Raw genomic sequence first — 27,713 nt, 5'->3', positions numbered from 1 at the left:
TCACTAAATTCTCTACATCTATTCTTGTTTTCCATTATTCTTCATTCTCTCTTTTGTTAAGCTTTATCATTTTCCATTATTTTGTGTTCTAGGTCACTAATCCATTCCTCTGTTTGCTGCCTGCTTTTCATTGCATCAAACCTATTTCCAATCTTTTTATTTTGTTCTTCATCTCTGATTTTTTTAAATTATTTTACCTCTGTGGTAAGAGTATCTCTGATGTCTCCTATTCTTTTCTCAAGCCCAGTGAGAATCCTTATGATTGTTGCTTTAAGTTCTCCATCAGGCAAGTTTCTTTTATCTGTTTTGCTTACATCTCTGGCAATGGCCTTATTTTGCTCTTTCATTTGGGATGAACTCCTCTGTCTTCACCTTTGTCTAAGTATATGCCTTATTCTCTGTGTTGGAAAAGCCAGTTATGTCTCCTACTCCTGAAAATAATGTCCTTAAGAAGATGAGGTCATGTAGTTCCCAGGGTTTGGTGCTTCAGGGAGTTTCTCCAGTGTATGCTGTGTGCACTCTGGTGTTGTGTTTTGGTTGCTCTATCCTTCAGGCCAGTCATCTGAAGACATTCTCCTTGCCATATGTAGGCAGTATTTGGTCCCTGGCCTGAATGTGGTGAATTTAAACTAGGTGTTTTCTGATCTGCCTCTGAAATGAGCTGATACCACCTCCACCAGAATCGGGGCTCTGCAGAGCTCTCTGGTTGGGAGATATGGTGTGGGCAATGTTTTGTTCTGGTCTTCTAGGGGAGGGGCCTGCTATGCTGCAACTGAGGCAAGAGTGACTGAGAAGGTCAGACCTGCTAGAAGGCAGGGCCTTGGGGCTTGGTATAAACAAGTTAGGCAGCCAGTGTCTGGGCTGGGCTGCTTCCAACAGGTACCTCTATGTTTATGCTGAGGGGTGGGTGTAGGAAATGGTGCCAGCATCTCCTTTGTTCCTGGAGTGGAGTCTCAGTGAATGCTATTTCTTGGTTAAGTCACAGAAGAGCCAATAATATCCCGCTTGTGTGCCCCAGGCTCTCTTCAGGTGGATGTTTCCATGCTGTCTGCCCCCAGGTTATTTGCCTACCTTCTCTTCAGCAGTAACACAGTGCCTCCTAGTCTCTATTCCAGCCAATCCCACTGACCTTTGATCCTGAGAAACTTAACAGAAGACCATGGGGGAGGGGAAGGGGGAAAAAAGTTACATAGAGGAAAGGAGGCAAACCAGAAGAGACTTTTAAAAACTGAGAATAAACTGAGGGTTGATGGGGGGCGGGAGGGAGGGGAAAGTGGGTGATGGGCATTGAGGAGGGCACCTGTTGGGATAAGCACTGGGTGTTGTATGGAAACCAATTTGACAACAAATTTTTTTTTCCAACGTTTATTTATTTTTGGGACAGAGAGAGACAGAGCATGAACGGGGGAGGGGCAGAGAGAGAGGGAGACACAGAATCGGAAACAGGCTCCAGGCTCTGAGCCATCAGCCCAGAGCCCGACGCGGGGCTCGAACTCACGGACCGCGAGATCGTGACCTGGCTGAAGTCGGACGCTTAACCGACTGCGCCACCCAGGCGCCCCGACAATAAATTTCATATTAAAAAAATAAAATAAAATTCCAGTGTTTAAGTCCCCCTCGTTTCAAGAACTCTTGAAATTCAGCCCCTGTTGTTTTCCATGGTAATAGCTTTGGGTAAATGTTCTCCTTGTGCATTCCCTATGTGCTCCTCTCTTTCTCACTTTTCTTGTCCATGGCACCCTCCCCTCCGTAGCACCCATGATCTGATTCTCCCCTAAACTGTGTCTCCTCACTTCCTAACTTTTTTGTTGTCGCCTCCTTTCTCCTTTTAGTTGTGGAGATTGTTCTGTCAGTTTTCATGCCAATTTCTGGAGTAGTTGGGATGATTTAATAGTTATCTATTTGTGTTCATGGGATGGAACAGGCCTATGGTCCTCCTACTCTGTCACCGTCTTCCCTCTCCCTAGTCCTGGACTTTTATTTTTTGGTTGGTTTTTGATTCCTTATTCAATTTCTTTACTTGTAATTTGTGTGTTCAAATTTAATAGTTCTTTTTGAATCAGTTTTGGAAGATTATAGTTGTTTAGAAGTTTATCTACTTTTTTTAGGTTGTCCAACTTGGTGACATATAATTTTTCAGAGTAGTCTCATAATCCTTTGTATTTCTGTGGTGTCAGTTGTTACTTCTGTCTCATATCTGATTTAATTTATTAATTTTTTTGGTCTTTTTTTTTTCTTGATGAGTCTGGCTAACGGTTTGCCAATTTTGTTTATCTTTTCAAAGAGCAAGCCCTTTGTTTCATTGCATTTTTCCATTTTTGAAAAAGCTTCTATGTCATTTACTTTTGCCCTGTATTATTTCCTTCCTTCTACTTATGTTGAACTTTGTTCCTTTTTCCCTTTTCTTTTAGTTCCTTTAGGTGTAAAGTCAGGTTGTTTATTTCAGCTTTTCCCTGTTTCTTGAGGTAGGCCTATCACTATGTTTCCCTCTTAGAACTATTCTGTCACAAAGATTTTGAACTGCTGTGTTTTAATTTTTATTTGTCTCCATGCATTTTTTGATTTCTTCTTTCATTGCTTCATTGACTCATTGATCGTTTAGTACCATGTTGTTTAGCCTCCATGTGTTTGTGACTTTTTCAATTATTTTGTGATTGATTACTAATTTCATATTGCTGTGATTGGATAACATGCATGGTATGATTTTAATATTTGTAAATTTATTGAGACTTGTATTGTGGCCTAACGTTATCTATTCTGGAGTATATTACATGCAGACATGAAAAGAATGTATATTCTGCTGGTTTTAGAGATAATTATTTTTATATGTCTATTATGTCCATTTGTTCTAATGTGTCATTCAAAGACATTATCCATTAATGTTTGCTTTATACATTTAGGTGCTCCAATATTGGGTGTACAGATATTTATAATTGTAATATCCTCTTGTTGGAATTGATCCCTTTATCATTATGCAATGTTCTTCTGTGTTTGTTACAGTCTTTGTTTTAAAGCCTATTTTGGGGGTGCCTGGGTGGCTCAGTCGGTTGAGCGTCCAACTTCGGCTCAGGTCATGATCTCGCAGTCTGTGAGTTCGAGCCTAGCATCGGGGTCTGTGCTGACAGCTCAGAGCCTGGAGCCTGCTTTGGATTCTGTGTCTCCCTCTCTCTCTGCCCCTCCCCCTCTCATGCTCTGTCTCTCTCTCTCTCTGTCAAAAATAAATAAACATTAATTTTTTTTTTTAAAAATGTATTTTGTCTTGGGGTGCCTGGCTGACTCAGTCAGTAGAGCATGTGACTCTTGCTCTCAGGGTTGTGAATTCAAGTCCCATGTTGAGTATAGTGATTACTTAAAAATAAATTCCCCCCCAAAAAAATCTATTTTGTCTAAGTACTTACACTCTAGCCTTTTTTTTTCACTTCCACTTGCATGGTAAATATTTTCTCCTCTCTTTGCTGTTAGTGTATATCTTTCTTTGGATCTGAGGTGAGTCTCTTGTAGGCAGCAAATAGATGGGTCTTGTTTTTTCATGCATTCTGCCAACCTATGGCTTTTGCTTAAAGTATTTAGGCCATTTACATTTAAAATAATTGTTTGTTTGTTTTTACTTAAATTCAAATTAGTTAACATACTGTGTAGTCTTGGCTTCAGTAGAACCCAGTAATTCATCTCTTACATATGATACCCAGTGCTCTTCCCAAAAAGTGCCCTTCTCAATGCCCATTACCCATTTAACCCATCCTCCCACCCACCTCCCCTCCAGCATTCCTTAGGTTGTTCTCTGTATTTAAGTCTCTTATGGCTTGCCTCCCTCTCTGTTTTTACCTTATTTTTCCTTCCCTTCCCCTATGTTCATCTGTTGAGTTTCTCAAATTCCACATATGAGTGAAATCATGTCTTTCTCTGACTGACTTATTTAATTTAGCATAATACCCTCTAGCTCCAACCACGTTGTTGCAAATGGCAAGATTTTTTTCATCATTGAGGAGTATTCCATTGTATATATATATACCACTTCCTCTTTATCCACTCATCAGTAATTATTGATATGTTCGTATTTATTGCCATTTTGTTCACTATTTTCTGGTTAGTTTTTTAGTTCTTCTCTGTTCCTTTCTTCCTCTTTTGTTCTCCTTTATGTTTAATAAATTTCTGTAGTTTTATGTTTAGTTTATTTCTGTTTACCTTTTGTGTATCTACTATAGTTTTAGGGTTTGTGGTTACCAGGAGGTTTATATATAGCATCCCAAGTATACAGCAGTCTATGTTAAGTTGATGGATTTAATTTCAAACATTCTAAAACAAACGAACAAACAAAAAACAAAAGAAAATTCTTTATTTACTTTCTACTTCACACTTTATGTATGTGCTGTCATTTTTCTACTTCTTATTCACAATTTTCATACATGTAATTATGGCCATTTATTTTCTGCTTAAAGAAATTTAACATTTGTTATAAGACTGGTTTAGTGGTGATAAACTCCTTTAACGTTTCTTTGTCTGGGAAACTCCATGTCGTTTTCAATTCTGAATGATAATCTTGCCTGGTAGAATATTTTTGGTTGTAGGTGTTTTTTGTTTTTGTTTTTTTTTTCATTTTCTTTCAGCACTTTGGATATACCCTGCTACTCTCTTCTGGCTGCAAAGTTTCTGCCGATAAATCAGTTGATAGTCTCATAGGCTTTCCCTTTTGGGTAAATTTTTGTTTCTTTCTCAATGCTTTTAAGATATTTTTATCATTAATCGTTGACATTTTAGTTACTATATGTCATGGTCTGTTCCTCCTTGGGTTTATGTTGCTTGGAGCTCTTTGTGATTCTTGAACCTGGATGTCTATTTTCTTTCTCAGGTTAGGGAACTTTTCAGCTATTTCTTCAAATTAGTTTTCTGCCTCATTCTTTCTCTTCTGAGACCCTTATAATAATTTTTTTTAGCTTTAGATCCCTTAAGCTATTTTCATTTTTAAAATTCTTTTCTCTTTGTTGTTCAGCTTGGGTGCTTTCTATTATACTGTCCTCCAGATCACTGATACATTCTCCTGCATCTGCTAATCTGTTGATTTCCTCTAGTGTATTTTTTTTTATTTCAGTTACCTTATTCTTCAACTCTAACTGGCTCTTTTTCATATTTTGTATCTCTTTATTGAAGGTCTCACTGAGGTCTTTAACTCCTCTCCTGCCCAGGGCAGCTCTCTAGTATGACTACTTTAAATTCTCATCAGGCATTTTGCTTATCCTTGTTTCATTAGTTTTTTTTCAGAGATTTTGTGTTGTTCTATCTTTTGCAGCATATTTCTCTGTTTCCTCATTTTTCCTGACTTTCTGTGTTTGTTTCTATGGACTAGGAGGAACAGCTACTTCTAAAAATTTGAAGGCATCATTTTATGTATGGTTCCCTATGTAGACTGTGCGCTTGGAGAATTTAGCTGACTAGCTGGAGCTGTGGATGTCATGGGCTGAGGGCTCCAATGCTCTCCAAAGTTTAAGAAGTGACTCCCCTGCCAGGACAGCTAAAGCCAACATGGTCACAGATGGGTGTGGCCCATGGGCTCTCCATGCAGCAGGTGCTTTGGCAAAACAGTTAAAAGGAAATTGTGGTTTATATACACAATGGAATACTACATGGCAATGAGAAAGAATGAAATATGGCCCTTTGTGGCAATGTTGATGGAACTGGAGAGTGTTATGTTAAGTGAAATAAATCATACAGAGAAAGACAGATACCATATGTTTTCACTCTTATGTGGATCCTGAGAAACTTAACAGCAGTCTATGGGGGAGGGGAAGAAAAAAAAAAGAGGTTAGAGAGGGAGAGAGCCAAAGCATAAGAGACTCTTAAAAACTGAGAACAAACTGAGGGTTGATGGGGGGTGGGAGGGGAGAGTGGGTGATGGGTATTGAGGAGGGCACCTTTTGGGATGAGCACTGAGTGTTGTATGGAAACCAATTTGACAATAAATTTCATATTAAAAAAACAAAAAACAAACAACAAAAACTAAATTTCACGCAAGCTGTGTTGTTCTGAGATCTATGCACAGAAGCTGAAATAGGTATTAGCTGGGGTATCCCAGAGCTCTCCATAGATGGTGCTCTGGCTGTGCAGCTGGAGCTCAGGGACAGAGTGTAGGCTGGAAGGTCTTGTGGTTTTCTGTACATGGGCACCCTGGCAGCTAAAGCAGATGCACACTGGGGTGTCTCATGGTTCTACTCACTGATGGCATGCTGGCAGGACAGCTAAAGCTGATGTGGATATGAGCAAGGGGGTCCCAGGGTGCTTCTCATCGGGTACACTCTGGCAGGGCAGCTGGAGCTAAAATGGGCTTAATCTGGAGGATTCTGTGGTTCTCTGTGCAGCATGTATCCTGTCAGGACACCTTAAGCTTCAGTGGATGCAAGCCGGGGATCCTAGAGTTCTACATGCTGAATGCACCCTGGCAGGATAGCTGAAGCTGAAATGGACGCAACCCAGGTTGTTCAGGTGCTATCCATGCAGGGAGTCTCTACTGGGGTGGCTGGAGTTGAGGTGGTATGTGGGCTGCGAGGTTCCTGGGCTCTCTGAGCACAGGGTTCTCTGATAGAAGTGGGTGTAAGCCAGGGAACCCAACGCACTTTGCACAGAGGACAACTTGGCAAGATAGCTGAAGTGGATACAAAGCAAGGTGTTCTGGGGCTCTCCACACTGTGGGTGACCTGGTGTGACAACTGAAGCTGAACTGGTTGCATGCTGGGATGTCCCTGGGTGCTCAATGCAGAGGATGTCTTGGCCAGACAACTGGAACTGAGACCAGTGCAGGCAGAGATATTCTGGGGCACTCTGCAGAGAGTGCCTTGCCAGGATGGCTAGAACTGGTGCAGGCACAGGGCAGGGAGGGGTTCCTGGGGTGCTCTGCACAGGGGTCACCCTGGTAGGGTAGCTGGATCCAAAGCAGTCATTTGGGAGGTTCTGGAGCATTCTGCAATAGCGGTGACCTAGGAAGCCATCTGAAGTTGAACTAGTATGGGCCTGGCTGTTCTAGGGTGCTCTGTACCTGTGTCATCTGGGAGGAAAGGATGGAGCTATAGTGGGCACTGAACAGGATTGTCTTGGTGTGCACCACCCTGTGGCCACCTTGATGGGATGGCTAGGGCTGGTGTAGACTAGGGGCCCAGGATTCACTGAGGTGGTAGGATGATTAGGGCACACAAACTGCACACTGATCTCTGCTTTCAAGGTGAAGGGTGAGCATAGACCATGTCAGGCCATCTCACCCGGAGAAAGTTCCAGCAGCTCCAGGTGGCAAGAGTTCTGGGGCTGACTCTTTTATAAACTGGTTGCTCCTTTAAACCACAGCCTTGTGCCCAAGGACAGATGAATCTTTTCCTAGTCGCTCAATACTATTCCTCCTGTCTGCAGTTGCAGCACCAGAGGTGGGGTTTCTCTCTCTCTCTCTCTCTCTCTCTTTTTTTTTTTTTTTTTTTTACTATGGATCTTGTCTCTTTTACTGTTCTTTCATTGTGCAGAAGCTGCTTAATGGATTGTCAGTTCTTTTTCAGAAAGAATTGCTCTATAAATAGGTATAACTGGGTGTGTTCCATGGAGGATGTCCTCCTAAGTAACCATCTTGGACTGGAAACCCTGCAACCCACAAGTTTTAGTATGATGTTTCCATTTGTTTTTGAAGGTTTTTTTCCCCTCAAGATATTTTCTGATTTCCTTTTTGATTTCTTCTTTCACTTATTGCCTTTGGTTTTACAGGAGTGTGTTATTTTTCACATATTGGTGAAATTTCCTGTTTTCCTCTTGCTATTGTTTTCTAAGTTCATACTATTATGTTTGGAAAAGATATCTGATATGATTTCAATATTTTGAAATGTTAAAAGTTACTTTGTAACCACTATATGATCTATCCTGGAAAATGTTTCTGTGTGCTTAAGAAAAATATGCATTGTGCTGCTGTTGGGTGGAATGTTTTCTATGTGTTTGTTAGGTCAATTTAATCTAAAGTACACTTCAAGTCCACTATTTTAATATTCATTTTCTGCCTGTGTGATCTATCCATTGTTGACAATAGGGTATTGATGTACCTATTATTGCATTGATATTTTTTTTTCCTTCGGATCTGTTAATAACTGTTTAATATATTTAGGTGCTCCAATATTGGGTGAATATATGTTTACAGTTCTTATATCTTCTTAAAATTCTCCTATTATTATATAATAACATTTGGCTCTATTCACAGCTTTTGACTTATTAAACTGTTTTATCTAAGTATAGTTACCCCTGTTTTCTGTTGGTGTCTATTTTTCATGGAATATCCTTCCCATACTTTCACTTTCAGAAACAAAGAAACAAATAACAACATCAAGAAGACTCTTGAATGCATTTCCTTAAATTTTAAGTGAGTTTGTTTTAAGCAGAATATAGCTATGTGTCACATTTTTACCCATTCGGCCACTCTATGCACTTTGATAGAGGAATTTAAACTATTTTCATTCAGACTAATTATATATTAAGAACTTCCTATTGTGATTTTAAGTTATTTTCTGATTCTGTTAAAGATCCTTTGTTCCTTTCTACCTCTTTACTGTTTCATTTGTGTATTGATTACTTTTGTAAGATTATGGATTGATTCATTTCTCTTTGTCTTTGTGTATGTACTATAGGTTTTAGCTATCTAGTTACAATAAGGCTTTCATAATATATCTTCTAAGTCTATTTTAGACCAATAATAATGTCAATTATACATAGAAATTCCCAATATTTTCTTGCCTCTACCCCACATTTTGTTTATGTCACATTTTTTTCTCATTTTTTCTTCTTTTTTATTTTTTTTCTTCATCTTAATTGAGATACAATTGAACTATATTAGTTTAATTGTACAATATGATTCAATATTTGTATGTATTGTGAAAGAACCACCACAATAGATCAAGTTAACATTTACTACCATACATAATCACAACTTTCTGTTTTCATGAGGACTTCTTAGCAACTTTCAAATATGCAGTAAAGTATTACTAACCATCATTGCCATGCTGTACATTATATCTCCATGACTTATTTCAAATTTGGAAGTTTGTACCTTTAGAGTCCCTTCACCCATCTTGCCCACTGATGGCCACACCTCTAGTAAAACACCAATCTGTTCTCTTTATCTACAAGCTTTTTTTTTGGGGGGGGGGTGATTAGATTCCACATATAAGTGAAATCATATGGTATTTGACTTTCTCTGTCTGACCTATTTCACTTAGCATAATGCCTACAATGACCATCCCCGATGTTACAACTGGCAAATTTTCATTTTTTTATTACTGAATATTATTTGTGTGTGTGTGTGTGTGTGCACATACACATATGTGCATGTGTATGTGTGGTATCTTCTTTATCCATTTATCTGACTGAGCCACCCAGGTGCCCCATATTTTAAACTTTTTTTTAAGTAAGCTTTGTGCTCAATGTGAAGTTTCACTCATGACTCAGATCAAGAGTCACATGCTCTACCAACTGAGCCAGTCAGGTGCACCTCTATTTTGAATTTTTTTAAGAAACCTCCATACTGTTTTCTATGGTGGCAGCACTAATTTACATTCCCACCAATAGTGTATAATTGCCTTGACATTCTTGCAAACATTTATTTCTTGTCTTTTTGACAAAACACACTCTAACAGGTGTAACATTATCCTCACTGTGATTCTGATTTGCATTTCCCTGGTGATTAGTGATGTTGAACATCTTTTCATGTACCTGATAGCCATCTGTATGTCTTCTTTGGGAAATATCTATTCATTTCCTAGGACTGTTTTTTTCATCAGGTATTTTTTTTTTTTTTTAGCTAATGAGTTGTTTGTGGTTTTTAATATATGTTTTGAATACTAACCCCTTATCAAATATATGACATACAAACATTTTCTCCCATTCACTAGGTTGCCTTTTCATTTGTTGATGGTTTCCTGTAAGGTACAGAAGCTTTTTGGTTTGATATAGTCCCAACTGTTTATTTTCTTTTGTTGCTTTTGCTACTGGAGTCAGTTCCAAAAATTCATCAACAAGACCTATGTCAAAGAGCTTACCTGCTAAGTTTTCTTCTAGGGAGTTGTATGGGTTTAGGTCTTATATTCAAGTCTTTAATCTATTTTGAGATAATTTTTTGGAAGGTATAAGATAGTGGTCCAGTTACATTCCTTTGCATATGGCTGTCCTGTTTGTCTGGTACCAGTTTCTGGCTTCTTTGTAGCAAATTAATTGACCATACATACATGGTTTATTTCTGGGGTCTCTATTAGGTTCCATTGATCTATGTGTCTATTTTTATACCAACATCGTACTGTTTTGATAATTATACCTTTGTATATAGTTTGAAATCAGGAAGTCTGTTGCATCCAGTTTTGTTCTTCTTTCTTAAGATTGCTTTCACAATTTAGGATGTTTTTTTTTTTACAATTCCATACAGATTTTAGGATTCTTTCTACTATTTCTGTAAGAAATGTTATTGGAATTTTGAAAGTGATTGGATACAATGTGTAGATAAACTTTGCTTAATATTTACATTTTAACAATATTAATTCCTCCAATTCATGAGCACGGAATACATTTCCATTTATTTTTTTTTCAATTTCTTGCAAGAGTCTCTTAAAGCTTTCAGGGTACAAGTCTTTCAAATCCTTGGTTAACTTATTTCTAGGTGTTTTATTAGATTTGATGCAATTATAAAATGGATTGCTTCCTTAATTTATTTTTCTTATTGTTCAGTATTAGCATGTAAAAATGCAACAGATTTTTTGCATATTAATTATGTATCCTGCAAATTTACTGAATTTGTAAAGTTGTAACAGTTATTTTGGTGGAATATTTAGGATTTTCTATATAAAATATCATGTGATCTGAAGATAGTGACAGTTTTACTTCTTATTTTCCAGTTGGCATGATTTTTTGCTTGTTTGTTTTTGTTTGCCTAACTGCTGTAGCTAGTCCTCGCACTTTTATGTTGAATTAAAGTGGAGACAGTGTGTATCCTTATCTTGCTCCTGACCTTAGAGAAAAAGCTATTAATGTTTCACCACTGAGGGTTTGTCATAAATGGCCTCATTATGTTGAGGTACATTTCCTTTACACCCACTTTGTTGAGAGGTTTTATCATAAAAGGATGATAAATTTTGTCAAATAATTTTTCTGCATATATTGAGATAATCATATGATTTATATCATTCATTTTGTCTATATGGTGCAACATAGGATTTAGTTGTGGATGTTGAAATATCCCTGCATCCCAAGAATAAATCGTACTTGATCATGGTATATGATCCTTCTAATGTATTTTTTAATTTGGTTTGCTAATATTTTGTTAAAGATAAAGGGTACAAGTTGAGTAGGATGCAGCATCTCTGATTCTGAGGAGGGTGCAGGAGTGTATTCTCCAAGCAGTTCTGTCAGCTAAGGTCAATAAAGAAAATACTATATGTATCACAGTGGCCAAGTTTGCAGGTCCCCTGCACATGTTTGTGGTGGAAGTGGTGGCTAGAGCTGTTGGATTCCTCGGAGGCAAAGGCCATTGGGCTTCTTTGGTTCTCCTTTTGCACCCATGGAGGGAAGTTCTATACAAGGTGTCCTACTTGGAGCCAAGTCTTGCATGCTGGCACTCAGTGACAACAGAGCTAGGGGTTTTGGGCTCAGAGGCATGTGGAACTACTACAGCATCTGAAGCCTAGGGCACAGGAGTATTTGCATTTACCATAGTGCTGGTTTCAGATTTCAGGGCATGTGCACAACACTTACTGAACTTGGACTGAATCACTGGGACTCAGCATGTGACTAAGGTCCTGGCAGAAAAAAAAGCAGGATGCAGCTGAATCAGGAGCTTAAGCCTGACCAATTATAGCAGTGGCCTGGGCCCAGGGAAAGGAGTGCAGTAACAGCATGCCCTGGAGGTCAAAGTGTGTTCTCAGAAAGCAGAGGGAAGTGTGCAGAAAACAAGATACATGTCTTAGTGATGGAAGTCAAAGTCTTAACTTAGGAACCAGGGATGAGGGGTGTAACAGCAGCAGATTGGTCCTAGTGTTAGTGATCATATATGCTACTTGGCATATAAGAAACTAGACACAGCAGAGCGGCAGCTTCTGATGACAAATCAAAGCAGCAACTCAGGATCTAGGGGGAAGGCCAGGAGCTAGGGATCCAATGCAGTTTCAGGACAAACCACACACATGAATGCTGTTGGCATTCATTCGTGGAGCCATACTCCCATCAAGTGGAAAATGTTTCTGTCCAAGGGAGCTGCATGGGCTCAAGTGCTGGGGAAAAGCTCAGGAGTGGGAAGGAGATGACCTTGTGTATATGTGTCAGTTGCAGGAAGCAGTGGGGGCTGGTGCGGGGTAGGTGTCTGCAGAATGGAGGGGGGGGCAGGGTGTGTGTGTGTGTGTGTGTGTGTGTGTGTGTGTGTGTGTATGGCCACAGAAGTTTAAAACCACAAATCAGGAATTCTGGGAAGGGTTCAAGGTAACAGCAGATCAGCCCCAGTGAAACCACAACTTAGGACACAAGGGGTGAGACACAATGCATCCCCAGATGACAAGTCAAAGGCAAGACTTAAAACACAGGAAATAAAGGACATCACAGAAATAACACAACTTATAGACAGTGTGATCCTGAAGAGCAGGAAGCAGCAGTGCATCAGGATCCTGGGTAACAGACAGAACATACTGAAAACGCCAGTACCAGGGAGGAGAAGAAGTGACCAGGACACAAGGGAACCGACTCAATTACAGTCAGCATCATGGAATTATGTAGGGGCCAAGGCAGCAAATATTATGCGATCAAAGAGTGGTGACTAGCATGCAAAGGTAATACTATTTTCAATTTCCCTAAGAAGTGAAATCTTTCCAAAGGAAGGACTCGTAGATATGACTGAAGGAAAAAGTGACATAGGTAACATTATTTTAATATTTTTCTACATGGATATTAGAGTTCTAAGATTTGTGGAAAATCTAGAACATCGATTTGAACCTGGGAAATAATTTGACTATCCTGTATTTTGCACACAATATTCACATTATTTTTGAAAACACAATAAAACGGGGCCTCAAAAAGCCCATAATGCTGAAGTCCCTATCTAGACAAGAACAATCCAAAGGTAATTATTTTCATGCAACGAAGGGAATTTAATGTCAGAGAAAATGATCAACCAATAAAAAAAAATAAAACTGTTTACAACTCATAGGTAAATAACGTTACAAATTCAAAGAAAAATTCCCAAGTAATATAAGATGTATAATATACAAATATAGTACAAGAGGAAGGCTAACAATGATTAATCTCACATACGATATTACAATAAAAATATAAATTTATTATATTTTATTTTATTTTTAAATCTTTATATTGCATAGAAGCAAAAGCAGGAGATGGGAACAAGTAGATGTGGATGGTGATCCGACTAGCTCCTCCTGGAAAGCAGAGAAGTACAAAGTGGGTTGGAACTAATGAACCTTAAGATAAGGACCACAAAGGAGGTCCAAGAGTTAAAACCTTGAGCAATATCGATGACTAGATATTAAGTATCTTAAATAAAACATTCGCATTATGATGAGATTTTTGAACATAGATTACAAAATAAAATGAATTAACATGGCAGTACATAATTACACTTTGCAAAATATCCCTAAGTAAAAACTTTAAGAATTCACATAAGACTGCTCCTGAAAAGCCCAGACTGCAGCAACCTGCCATCTGGGAGCCACAGGGGTCAGCAAGGATGTACTGCAGAGTTCTCTGGGCTATGCACAACCAAAGTTTCCCTCATGGGGGCAGTCAGAGGCCGAGAGGGAAAACAGGCTTCCCTACACAGGCAGGATTGCCCCAAAGTGGTCAAGATGGCCTGGAGATCAGCCAGAGGTGATATGGGTGATCCTTGGCCTGAAGGAGCAGCAGGAGGGACCAGGGGCTAGGGAGGAGGAGGAGGACCCGGAGGCTGAGGAGGAGGAGTAGGAGGAGGAGGAGGAGCAGGAAGAGGAGGAATAGGAGGAGGAGGAGGAGGAGGAGGAGGAGGAGGGAGAGGAAGACAAGAGCAGGAGGAACAGGAGGAGGATGGAAGGGGATGATGAATGATTTTTGTTGTTGTTGTTCCCTTCCCTGTGTTTGACAGCAAATGCAGGGAGAGGAAGGTTGAGTGGGGGCAGGGAAAGGGGGTGAGTGCCATATCTGGAGCCACAGTGCCATCCAGCGGAAACCGTCTCTGAAAAGCCCAGGCAGCAGCAACCTGCCTTCTGGCAGCCACAGGGGTCAGCAAGGATGTGCTGCTGGGTTGTCTGGGCTCTGCCCAAGCCAGGTTTTCCACATGAGGGGTCAGAGGCCTAGAGGGAAGTGTGACTGCCACTGGGACCCAGCGGGGATGCAGGAACTCTAAGGGCCCTGGGGACACAGCAGGCGGCCCCAAGACCAAGCAGCCCAGGGGGCGGAGCTTCCCTGTCAGCCATTTTGGGATGGGTCCAGGAGAAGCTACTCACCCCCTGAATGCAGGGACCTGGGGGCGTTTCCTCTGGTGTCCTTTGTGCTGAGTAGGTGGGTGCCACGCTGGGGCACTCAGGCATCAGGAGGCCCCTTTCCACACTGGGAGCGGGGGCCTTTGGAGATTCTGGGGCCGGGACTCTGGTGCTTGGCAGTCCTAGGCAACTCCAGGGCTCAGCCATCTCAGGCTGTCCCTGGGGTTTCTGAGTGCCTTCCTCAGCCCTGGAGCCGGGGTGGAATCTCGGATCCAGCACACAGGTGAAGGGAAGGCCAGGAGCTAAGGATCCAATGCAGTTTCAGGACAAACCACACACACACACACACACACACACACACACACACACACCCTACCCCCCCCCCCTCCATTCTGCAGGAACCTACCCCGCACCAGCCCCCACTGCTTCCTGCAACTGACACATATACACAAGGTCATCTCCTTCCCACTCCTGAGCTTTTCCCCAGCACTTGAGCCCATGCAGCTCCCTTGGACAGAAACATTTTCCACTTGATGGCAGTATGGCTCCACGAATGAATGCCAACAGAATGCCTACCCTGCCCCCTTCCCCTTCAAACCACCACCTCAGGTCTGGGTCCTCATCCTACTCAGGTAAGGGCAAACAAACAAAATGAACAACAACAACAACAACGACAACAACGACAACAATGACAACGACAACGACAACAACGACAACGACGACAACGACGACAACGACGACGACGACGAGAAAAAAACCCTACAACAACAACAACAAGAAAAACCCCCTAACAGAGAAAATGGAAAGCAAAGAAGCAAACACCAGAACCCCCTTGAAACACAAAACACGAAAACCCACACCACACTCAAAGAGACCACAAAGCATCAAACCCCGAAAACCACGGGGCAAAACACACCCCACAACACAGAATGAAGAACAAGGGAAATAGAAACAAACCAGCCACCAGGAGGGTCCAAGCTGACCACCCCAATACACAGGGCCAAATGACCACTGACCACGAGGCTGCACAACATGCAGGCCTTTCCCCTTCCTTTCATCCTACCCCATTTTTCCTGGCTCCAGCTCTTGGGAGAAGCAAAGGGCAAAAGACACATCAACCCGCCTCTGTGACCCTGCGTGAGGGTTTATGTCCAATAGGACCCCTCCTGGACAAGCCAGCAGCCACCATGCCGGCCGGTAAGTCACTGGCGCGCTTGCTCCCCAGGGCCTGGAGCTACAGGCTGAGGTCACCAGCACCTTGGGCTGGCTGGACAAAGCAGCCCGAAATGGCTGGCCCGAACCTGCAACCACAGGGCTACATCCAGGAGGCCCCCCAGAACGGGGAACCAAGCACTCACATAAGCACTGGCTCTGGGCAGGCAGCCCTCGCTCTCACACAGGGAGGGGCCTTGGCAAGGCCATCCAACATCCCCGCGTCACACGGCCCGGCCCCACACGGGGGCCCCCCATTCTGTGGAGGAAGGCCACTGACTCTCCTCCAACCGGGAGTCCCCATCTATCTGGGTAAACAAGCGAGGCTCCAGATTCACACCCCTCGCTTGGGCAGACCTGCTCACAGATGACCAACTCATGCAACGCAAGACTGCCTGGCTGCAGGTCCCTCTTTGAGAGCCCACCCGGGAATGCGTGGGTCCCTGACCCTGTGTGAGTGAGTGTGTGCCTGTGTGAGCATGCTCAGTCTGCATCTACGGTGCATGCCTGGGTGCGTGCCTGTGTGGCCCCATGTGTACCCGAGCGTGTGGCGGGAGTGGGTGCTCGCCTATGTGCTTTCCTTAGCCCCGACCCCCAGCCCCCCGCACGCCCCTCCCAGCCGCATGTGGAAATGCAGGACACAGCTTGTAGGCACACACTGAAACCCGTATCGGGCCGGGTCAGGCGACTGGACTGAGAACAAGGGGAAGGAGGGCACAACTTGAAGAGGCTCCAACCGGTTCAAGCGTTGACTTTAACAGCTTGGGTCAGAAGAAGAACTGCATGGAATGGAAAGCCACGAGGTATTTTGCAAGTCTTGGGTTCATGATGCTGTTTCGTTGCAGAGTAACCTCTGGGTCATGTGTTTCAAGGATGAGCGTGACCTCCACCAAGTGTCCAAGAAGGGACACCGTTGCACCTCTATACGGCCTTCTGCTATACCAGGGCCCCCCAACCCCCACCGCCCCACACCAAAGATCAGAGGTGATAGGAGGATCCATGGACCACTGGTTCCCCCTCACGCACCCCCCACCCCCCCACCCCCCCAAACACAAAGCCACCCGCCACCGCATCCCACCCACCCGCCGCCGCCCCCACACCGCCCAGCCCCTAGCACACCCCTCCCCACCCATCACCACCAACAGCGCCCCACAGCCTGCCCCACAGCCTGCCGCAGCACCCCTCTCCCCCACGCCACCCGCCCCCCTCCGCCCCAAGCTCCCCGCCCCCGCCCAGCAGTGGGCTCAGCATAGAAAGGGAAAGGAACAGAGAGAAGCAGAATGTCACCACCATCCACCTTGCCACGGCCAATGTTGTGGTGGATGTGGATGCAGCCTAGGCCCGCCTCACTGTGGGGGTAACAGACAGGAGGAATGACAAGGAGACACAAGCTACAAGCTGCCTGGCCAGGACAGGGCCCACCGCCAGGCAGCCTGTCGTCAAAGGGGTGCCTTCCTGTGTGCCACCGCTGGGTTCTGACCCAGAGGTCCGCCTGTAGGGCCTGCAGAGGGCAAAAGGAGACGCTGAGCCACACCTTGAGTATGGAAGGGGCCCACTCCAAAGGGCCAAAGGGCCAAAGGGCCAAAGGGCCTGGGCGTATGCACGCAGGGCAAAGAGAGGGTAGGAGGGCACCCAGGGAAAACACCACTAGGTTCACAAAAAGGGGATGTAGGGGACAAGGGACGTGAGGGATGCCTTACTCTCCCAGGGTAATAAAGGGATGGTTGTAAGGGGATGTCCCTTGCTCCCCCAATCCACGCGGCCATTTTCACTTCCACAGGACAAGTACAGTTTTTATTCTGGGGACATCCACAGAGCAAGAAGTGCCAGAAGAGGAGTGAGAGTAAGGAGACCAAAGTGGAGAGAGCAAACTGCAAGCACAGAAAGAACTGTAGCGGAAGAGAAGAATGAATGTGATCTCAAAAGGCACTGCGCCCCAACTGGACAGGTGGAACCAGCAGGGGCCTCTTAGGGGAAGAGTCATCAGCCAAGGCAAAGTCTCAGCCACTCAGGGCAGGGGTTGAGCCCTGTCCAGAGAGAGGCCTGTTTTGCTATGCTCTTGGACCCAACTGGGAAGTGGGAGGCCAAACGGAAAGGGGTAAGGAGGAAGGAAAAGGAACAAGGAAGGGCGTCAGTCGGGCCCACTGAGCCTCCTCGCACAGAGTGTCCCTCTGTGCGAGTGTGGGTGCCTGCCCAGGAGGGTCTACCCGAATAAAGCCGTGCATGCATGCGTGTGTGTGCGTGCGTGTGTGTGCCTGTGTGTGTTGGGACGTAGCTGGTGGCCCTCGGAGCCTTGGGACACTGGGCAAGACCCCGTTCCACAGGATGGGTCAACAGGTTCTGGACCCCTGTGGGACCTGGCCGCCTCTGGCCCAATCTTTGGCCCAGTAAAGCAGGAGGCTTCAGGAGAAGGGAGTTTGCTGCTGCCAAGGAGCAGGCGCAGTGCAGATAAACACGAGGCCAGGGCGGGTCTGAAGATTCAAAGAAAACAATCTGCAAGCCCACTGCTGGCATCCCTTGAGGGTCCCCTGTGTTCACGGTGAACCAATAGGATGAGCAGAGTCAAGAAAAGCCTAGCGAAAAACCAGAACACCAGACACAACAGGTGTTGGCGACGATGTGGAGGAAATGGAACGCTCACTCCTGCACTGCACTGTCAGTGGGAATGCAAATTGGTACAGCCACTGTGGAAAACAGTATGGAGGTTCCTCAAAAAGGTAAAACCAGACCTACCCTAGGATCCAGCAATCGCACTACTGGGTATTTACCCAAAGAATACAAGAAACGCTAAGTCAAAGGGATACGTGCACCCCACCCCTATGTTTCTAGCAGCATTATTTACAATAGCCAAGATACGGAAGCAGCCCTAGTGTCCCATCCACTGATGGATGGATAAAGAACGTGGGTGTACACACACACCACACACACACACACACACACACACACTATGGAGTATACACTACTCAGCCATAAAAACAGAATGAAATCTTGCCATCTGTAAGGGCATGGATGGAGCTGCAGAGTATAATGCTAAGCGAAATAAGTCAGTCAGAGAAAGACCAGTACCATGTGATTTCACTCCTCTGTAATATAGGGAAACAAAACAAAATGAAAGAGTATGGAGGCAGAGAGAGAGAGAGAGAGAGAGAGAGAGAGAGAGAGAAAGGGAGAGAGAGAGACAGGGAGAGAGTGGGAGACAGAGACAGAGAGATACAGAAATCAAGAAACAGACTCTTCATTATAGAGAAATGATGGTTACCAGAGGGGAGGGGGTGGAGGGGTTGGATGACATAGGTGATAAGGATTAAGGGAGTGCACGTGCCCTGATGAGCACAGGGTGATGTATGGAAATGCTGAATCACTATATTGTACACCTGAAACCAATGTACCACTGCATGTTAACTAACTGGAATTAAAACAAGAATACTTAAAGAAAAAGAACAAAAAAAGCCTAGCTACCTTTGCAGGTTTGCCCCCAAAGTGGTCAAGTTGGCCTGGAGATCAGCCAGAGGTGATATGGGTGATCCTTGGCCTGAAGGAGCAGCAGGAGGGACCAGGGGCTAGGGAGGAGGAGGAGGACCCGGAGGCTGAGGAGGAGGAGGAGGAGGAGGAGCAGGAAGAGGAGGAATAGGAGGACTAGGAGGAGGAGGAGGAGGAGGAAGAGGAAGACAAGAGGAGGAGGAGGAGGAAGAGGAAGACAAGAGCAGGAGGAACAGGAGGAGGATGGAAGGGGATGATGAATGATTTTTGTTGTTGTTGTTCCCTTCCCTGTGTTTGACAGCAAATGCAGGGAGAGGAAGGTTGAGTGGGGGCAGGGAAAGGGGGTGAGTGCCATATCTGGAGCCACAGTGCCATCCAGCGGAAACCGTCTCTGAAAAGCCCAGGCAGCAGCAACCTGCCTTCTGGCAGCCACAGGGGTCAGCAAGGATGTGCTGCTGGGTTGTCTGGGCTCTGCCCAAGCCAGGTTTTCCACATGAGGGGTCAGAGGCCTAGAGGGAAGTGTGACTGCCACTGGGACCCAGCGGGGATGCAGGAACTCTAAGGGCCCTGGGGACACAGCAGGCGGCCCCAAGACCAAGCAGCCCAGGGGGCGGAGCTTCCCTGTCAGCCATTTTGGGATGGGTCCAGGAGAAGCTACTCACCCCCTGAATGCAGGGACCTGGGGGCGTTTCCTCTGGTGTCCTTTGTGCTGAGTAGGTGGGTGCCACGCTGGGGCACTCAGGCATCAGGAGGCCCCTTTCCACACTGGGAGCGGGGGCCTTTGGAGATTCTGGGGCCGGGACTCTGGTGCTTGGCAGTCCTAGGCAACTCCAGGGCTCAGCCATCTCAGGCTGTCCCTGGGGTTTCTGAGTGCCTTCCTCAGCCCTGGAGCCGGGGTGGAATCTCGGATCCAGCACACAGGTGAAGGGAAGGCCAGGAGCTAGGGATCCAATGCAGTTTCAGGACAAACCACACACACACACACACACACACACACACACACACACCCTCCCCCCCCCCCTCCATTCTGCAGGAACCTACCCCGCACCAGCCCCCACTGCTTCCTGCAACTGACACATATACACAAGGTCATCTCCTTCCCACTCCTGAGCTTTTCCCCAGCACTTGAGCCCATGCAGCTCCCTTGGACAGAAACATTTTCCACTTGATGGCAGTATGGCTCCACGAATGAATGCCAACAGAATGCCTACCCTGCCCCCTTCCCCTTCAAACCACCACCTCAGGTCTGGGTCCTCATCCTACTCAGGTAAGGGCAAACAAACAAAATGAACAACAACAACAACAACGACAACAACGACAACAATGACAACAACGACAACGACAACAACGACAACGACGACAACGACGACGACGACGAGAAAAAAACCCTACAACAACAACAACAAGAAAAACCCCCTAACAGAGAAAATGGAAAGCAAAGAAGCAAACACCAGAACCCCCTTGAAACACAAAACACGAAAACCCACACCACACTCAAAGAGACCACAAAGCATCAAACCCCGAAAACCACGGGGCAAAACACACCCCACAACACAGAATGAAGAACAAGGGAAATAGAAACAAACCAGCCACCAGGAGGGTCCAAGCTGACCACCCCAATACACAGGGCCAAATGACCACTGACCACGAGGCTGCACAACATGCAGGCCTTTCCCCTTCCTTTCATCCTACCCCATTTTTCCTGGCTCCAGCTCTTGGGAGAAGCAAAGGGCAAAAGACACATCAACCCGCCTCTGTGACCCTGCGTGAGGGTTTATGTCCAATAGGACCCCTCCTGGACAAGCCAGCAGCCACCATGCCGGCCGGTAAGTCACTGGCGCGCTTGCTCCCCAGGGCCTGGAGCTACAGGCTGAGGTCACCAGCACCTTGGGCTGGCTGGACAAAGCAGCCCGAAATGGCTGGCCCGAACCTGCAACCACAGGGCTACATCCAGGAGGCCCCCCAGAACGGGGAACCAAGCACTCACATAAGCACTGGCTCTGGGCAGGCAGCCCTCGCTCTCACACAGGGAGGGGCCTTGGCAAGGCCATCCAACATCCCCGCGTCACACGGCCCGGCCCCACACGGGGGCCCCCCATTCTGTGGAGGAAGGCCACTGACTCTCCTCCAACCGGGAGTCCCCATCTATCTGGGTAAACAAGCGAGGCTCCAGATTCACACCCCTCGCTTGGGCAGACCTGCTCACAGATGACCAACTCATGCAACGCAAGACTGCCTGGCTGCAGGTCCCTCTTTGAGAGCCCACCCGGGAATGCGTGGGTCCCTGACCCTGTGTGAGTGAGTGTGTGCCTGTGTGAGCATGCTCAGTCTGCATCTACGGTGCATGCCTGGGTGCGTGCCTGTGTGGCCCCATGTGTACCCGAGCGTGTGGCGGGAGTGGGTGCTCGCCTATGTGCTTTCCTTAGCCCCGACCCCCAGCCCCCCGCACGCCCCTCCCAGCCGCATGTGGAAATGCAGGACACAGCTTGTAGGCACACACTGAAACCCGTATCGGGCCGGGTCAGGCGACTGGACTGAGAACAAGGGGAAGGAGGGCACAACTTGAAGAGGCTCCAACCGGTTCAAGCGTTGACTTTAACAGCTTGGGTCAGAAGAAGAACTGCATGGAATGGAAAGCCACGAGGTATTTTGCAAGTCTTGGGTTCATGATGCTGTTTCGTTGCAGAGTAACCTCTGGGTCATGTGTTTCAAGGATGAGCGTGACCTCCACCAAGTGTCCAAGAAGGGACACCGTTGCACCTCTATACGGCCTTCTGCTATACCAGGGCCCCCCAACCCCCACCGCCCCACACCAAAGATCAGAGGTGATAGGAGGATCCATGGACCACTGGTTCCCCCTCACGCACCCCCCACCCCCCCACCCCCCCAAACACAAAGCCACCCGCCACCGCATCCCACCCACCCGCCGCCGCCCCCACACCGCCCAGCCCCTAGCACACCCCTCCCCACCCATCACCACCAACAGCGCCCCACAGCCTGCCCCACAGCCTGCCGCAGCACCCCTCTCCCCCACGCCACCCGCCCCCCCTCCGCCCCAAGCTCCCCGCCCCCGCCCAGCAGTGGGCTCAGCATAGAAAGGGAAAGGAACAGAGAGAAGCAGAATGTCACCACCATCCACCTTGCCACGGCCAATGTTGTGGTGGATGTGGATGCAGCCTAGGCCCGCCTCACTGTGGGGGTAACAGACAGGAGGAATGACAAGGAGACACAAGCTACAAGCTGCCTGGCCAGGACAGGGCCCACCGCCAGGCAGCCTGTCGTCAAAGGGGTGCCTTCCTGTGTGCCACCGCTGGGTTCTGACCCAGAGGTCCGCCTGTAGGGCCTGCAGAGGGCAAAAGGAGACGCTGAGCCACACCTTGAGTATGGAAGGGGCCCACTCCAAAGGGCCAAAGGGCCAAAGGGCCAAAGGGCCTGGGCGTATGCACGCAGGGCAAAGAGAGGGTAGGAGGGCACCCAGGGAAAACACCACTAGGTTCACAAAAAGGGGATGTAGGGGACAAGGGACGTGAGGGATGCCTTACTCTCCCAGGGTAATAAAGGGATGGTTGTAAGGGGATGTCCCTTGCTCCCCCAATCCACGCGGCCATTTTCACTTCCACAGGACAAGTACAGTTTTTATTCTGGGGACATCCACAGAGCAAGAAGTGCCAGAAGAGGAGTGAGAGTAAGGAGACCAAAGTGGAGAGAGCAAACTGCAAGCACAGAAAGAACTGTAGCGGAAGAGAAGAATGAATGTGATCTCAAAAGGCACTGCGCCCCAACTGGACAGGTGGAACCAGCAGGGGCCTCTTAGGGGAAGAGTCATCAGCCAAGGCAAAGTCTCAGCCACTCAGGGCAGGGGTTGAGCCCTGTCCAGAGAGAGGCCTGTTTTGCTATGCTCTTGGACCCAACTGGGAAGTGGGAGGCCAAACGGAAAGGGGTAAGGAGGAAGGAAAAGGAACAAGGAAGGGCGTCAGTCGGGCCCACTGAGCCTCCTCGCACAGAGTGTCCCTCTGTGCGAGTGTGGGTGCCTGCCCAGGAGGGTCTACCCGAATAAAGCCGTGCATGCATGCGTGTGTGTGCGTGCGTGTGTGTGCCTGTGTGTGTTGGGACGTAGCTGGTGGCCCTCGGAGCCTTGGGACACTGGGCAAGACCCCGTTCCACAGGATGGGTCAACAGGTTCTGGACCCCTGTGGGACCTGGCCGCCTCTGGCCCAATCTTTGGCCCAGTAAAGCAGGAGGCTTCAGGAGAAGGGAGTTTGCTGCTGCCAAGGAGCAGGCGCAGTGCAGATAAACACGAGGCCAGGGCGGGTCTGAAGATTCAAAGAAAACAATCTGCAAGCCCACTGCTGGCATCCCTTGAGGGTCCCCTGTGTTCACGGTGAACCAATAGGATGAGCAGAGTCAAGAAAAGCCTAGCGAAAAACCAGAACACCAGACACAACAGGTGTTGGCGACGATGTGGAGGAAATGGAACGCTCACTCCTGCACTGCACTGTCAGTGGGAATGCAAATTGGTACAGCCACTGTGGAAAACAGTATGGAGGTTCCTCAAAAAGGTAAAACCAGACCTACCCTAGGATCCAGCAATCGCACTACTGGGTATTTACCCAAAGAATACAAGAAACGCTAAGTCAAAGGGATACGTGCACCCCACCCCTATGTTTCTAGCAGCATTATTTACAATAGCCAAGATACGGAAGCAGCCCTAGTGTCCCATCCACTGATGGATGGATAAAGAACGTGGGTGTACACACACACCACACACACACACACACACACACACACACACTATGGAGTATACACTACTCAGCCATAAAAACAGAATGAAATCTTGCCATCTGTAAGGGCATGGATGGAGCTGCAGAGTATAATGCTAAGCGAAATAAGTCAGTCAGAGAAAGACCAGTACCATGTGATTTCACTCCTCTGTAATATAGGGAAACAAAACAAAATGAAAGAGTATGGAGGGAGAGAGAGAGAGAGAGAGAGAGAGAGAGAGAGAGAGAAAGGGAGAGAGAGAGACAGGGAGAGAGTGGGAGACAGAGACAGAGAGATACAGAAATCAAGAAACAGACTCTTCATTATAGAGAAATGATGGTTACCAGAGGGGAGGGGGTGGAGGGGTTGGATGACATAGGTGATAAGGATTAAGGGAGTGCACGTGCCCTGATGAGCACAGGGTGATGTATGGAAATGCTGAATCACTATATTGTACACCTGAAACCAATGTACCACTGCATGTTAACTAACTGGAATTAAAACAAGAATACTTAAAGAAAAAGAACAAAAAAAGCCTAGCTACCTTTGCAGGTTTGCCCCCAAAGTGGTCAAGTTGGCCTGGAGATCAGCCAGAGGTGATATGGGTGATCCTTGGCCTGAAGGAGCAGCAGGAGGGACCAGGGGCTAGGGAGGAGGAGGAGGACCCGGAGGCTGAGGAGGAGGAGGAGGAGGAGGAGCAGGAAGAGGAGGAATAGGAGGACTAGGAGGAGGAGGAGGAGGAGGAAGAGGAAGACAGAGGAGGAGGAGGAGGAAGAGGAAGACAAGAGCAGGAGGAACAGGAGGAGGATGGAAGGGGATGATGAATGATTTTTGTTGTTGTTGTTCCCTTCCCTGTGTTTGACAGCAAATGCAGGGAGAGGAAGGTTGAGTGGGGGCAGGGAAAGGGGGTGAGTGCCATATCTGGAGCCACAGTGCCATCCAGCGGAAACCGTCTCTGAAAAGCCCAGGCAGCAGCAACCTGCCTTCTGGCAGCCACAGGGGTCAGCAAGGATGTGCTGCTGGGTTGTCTGGGCTCTGCCCAAGCCAGGTTTTCCACATGAGGGGTCAGAGGCCTAGAGGGAAGTGTGACTGCCACTGGGACCCAGCGGGGATGCAGGAACTCTAAGGGCCCTGGGGACACAGCAGGCGGCCCCAAGACCAAGCAGCCCAGGGGGCGGAGCTTCCCTGTCAGCCATTTTGGGATGGGTCCAGGAGAAGCTACTCACCCCCTGAATGCAGGGACCTGGGGGCGTTTCCTCTGGTGTCCTTTGTGCTGAGTAGGTGGGTGCCACGCTGGGGCACTCAGGCATCAGGAGGCCCCTTTCCACACTGGGAGCGGGGGCCTTTGGAGATTCTGGGGCCGGGACTCTGGTGCTTGGCAGTCCTAGGCAACTCCAGGGCTCAGCCATCTCAGGCTGTCCCTGGGGTTTCTGAGTGCCTTCCTCAGCCCTGGAGCCGGGGTGGAATCTCGGATCCAGCACACAGGTGAAGGGAAGGCCAGGAGCTAGGGATCCAATGCAGTTTCAGGACAAACCACACACACACACACACACACACACACACACACACACACACACCCTGCCCCCCCCCTCCATTCTGCAGGAACCTACCCCGCACCAGCCCCCACTGCTTCCTGCAACTGACACATATACACAAGGTCATCTCCTTCCCACTCCTGAGCTTTTCCCCAGCACTTGAGCCCATGCAGCTCCCTTGGACAGAAACATTTTCCACTTGATGGCAGTATGGCTCCACGAATGAATGCCAACAGAATGCCTACCCTGCCCCCTTCCCCTTCAAACCACCACCTCAGGTCTGGGTCCTCATCCTACTCAGGTAAGGGCAAACAAACAAAATGAACAACGACAACAACGACAACAATGACAACAACGACAACGACAACGACAACGACGACAACGACGACGACGACGAGAAAAAAACCCTACAACAACAACAACAAGAAAAACCCCCTAACAGAGAAAATGGAAAGCAAAGAAGCAAACACCAGAACCCCCTTGAAACACAAAACACGAAAACCCACACCACACTCAAAGAGACCACAAAGCATCAAACCCCGAAAACCACGGGGCAAAACACACCCCACAACACAGAATGAAGAACAAGGGAAATAGAAACAAACCAGCCACCAGGAGGGTCCAAGCTGACCACCCCAATACACAGGGCCAAATGACCACTGACCACGAGGCTGCACAACATGCAGGCCTTTCCCCTTCCTTTCATCCTACCCCATTTTTCCTGGCTCCAGCTCTTGGGAGAAGCAAAGGGCAAAAGACACATCAACCCGCCTCTGTGACCCTGCGTGAGGGTTTATGTCCAATAGGACCCCTCCTGGACAAGCCAGCAGCCACCATGCCGGCCGGTAAGTCACTGGCGCGCTTGCTCCCCAGGGCCTGGAGCTACAGGCTGAGGTCACCAGCACCTTGGGCTGGCTGGACAAAGCAGCCCGAAATGGCTGGCCCGAACCTGCAACCACAGGGCTACATCCAGGAGGCCCCCCAGAACGGGGAACCAAGCACTCACATAAGCACTGGCTCTGGGCAGGCAGCCCTCGCTCTCACACAGGGAGGGGCCTTGGCAAGGCCATCCAACATCCCCGCGTCACACGGCCCGGCCCCACACGGGGGCCCCCCATTCTGTGGAGGAAGGCCACTGACTCTCCTCCAACCGGGAGTCCCCATCTATCTGGGTAAACAAGCGAGGCTCCAGATTCACACCCCTCGCTTGGGCAGACCTGCTCACAGATGACCAACTCATGCAACGCAAGACTGCCTGGCTGCAGGTCCCTCTTTGAGAGCCCACCCGGGAATGCGTGGGTCCCTGACCCTGTGTGAGTGAGTGTGTGCCTGTGTGAGCATGCTCAGTCTGCATCTACGGTGCATGCCTGGGTGCGTGCCTGTGTGGCCCCATGTGTACCCGAGCGTGTGGCGGGAGTGGGTGCTCGCCTATGTGCTTTCCTTAGCCCCGACCCCCAGCCCCCCGCACGCCCCTCCCAGCCGCATGTGGAAATGCAGGACACAGCTTGTAGGCACACACTGAAACCCGTATCGGGCCGGGTCAGGCGACTGGACTGAGAACAAGGGGAAGGAGGGCACAACTTGAAGAGGCTCCAACCGGTTCAAGCGTTGACTTTAACAGCTTGGGTCAGAAGAAGAACTGCATGGAATGGAAAGCCACGAGGTATTTTGCAAGTCTTGGGTTCATGATGCTGTTTCGTTGCAGAGTAACCTCTGGGTCATGTGTTTCAAGGATGAGCGTGACCTCCACCAAGTGTCCAAGAAGGGACACCGTTGCACCTCTATACGGCCTTCTGCTATACCAGGGCCCCCCAACCCCCACCGCCCCACACCAAAGATCAGAGGTGATAGGAGGATCCATGGACCACTGGTTCCCCCTCACGCACCCCCCACCCCCCCCCCCCCCCAAACACAAAGCCACCCGCCACCGCATCCCACCCACCCGCCGCCGCCCCCACACCGCCCAGCCCCTAGCACACCCCTCCCCACCCATCACCACCAACAGCGCCCCACAGCCTGCCCCACAGCCTGCCGCAGCACCCCTCTCCCCCACGCCACCCGCCCCCCCTCCGCCCCAAGCTCCCCGCCCCCGCCCAGCAGTGGGCTCAGCATAGAAAGGGAAAGGAACAGAGAGAAGCAGAATGTCACCACCATCCACCTTGCCACGGCCAATGTTGTGGTGGATGTGGATGCAGCCTAGGCCCGCCTCACTGTGGGGGTAACAGACAGGAGGAATGACAAGGAGACACAAGCTACAAGCTGCCTGGCCAGG

The 27,713-nt window shown here is 47.9% G+C and overlaps 1 protein-coding gene across 2 annotated transcripts in view; it reads right to left on the bottom strand.

The window, feature by feature from the left end:
• The window catches only part of NBDY (negative regulator of P-body association), an 88,002-nt gene that overhangs the window by 17,835 nt on the left and 42,454 nt on the right, over positions 1-27,713 (bottom strand). The window contains exon 3 of one of the 2 annotated variants that reach the window (XM_030305190.1): positions 13,305-13,418. The exons of the other annotated variant lie outside the window; for it this stretch is intronic. The gene's annotated coding sequence lies outside the window, so the exon portion shown is untranslated. Of the gene's footprint in view, positions 1-13,304; positions 13,419-27,713 lie in introns of those variants that run through there. 2 annotated transcript variants of the gene reach the window in all.

Source organism: Lynx canadensis, chromosome X, assembly GCF_007474595.2.
Source record: "Lynx canadensis isolate LIC74 chromosome X, mLynCan4.pri.v2, whole genome shotgun sequence".
In the NCBI taxonomy this organism is placed as follows: domain Eukaryota; kingdom Metazoa; phylum Chordata; class Mammalia; order Carnivora; family Felidae; genus Lynx; species Lynx canadensis.
The sequence above is the reverse complement of the archived record's forward strand: the minus strand, read 5'-3'. Positions and strand labels throughout refer to the sequence as shown.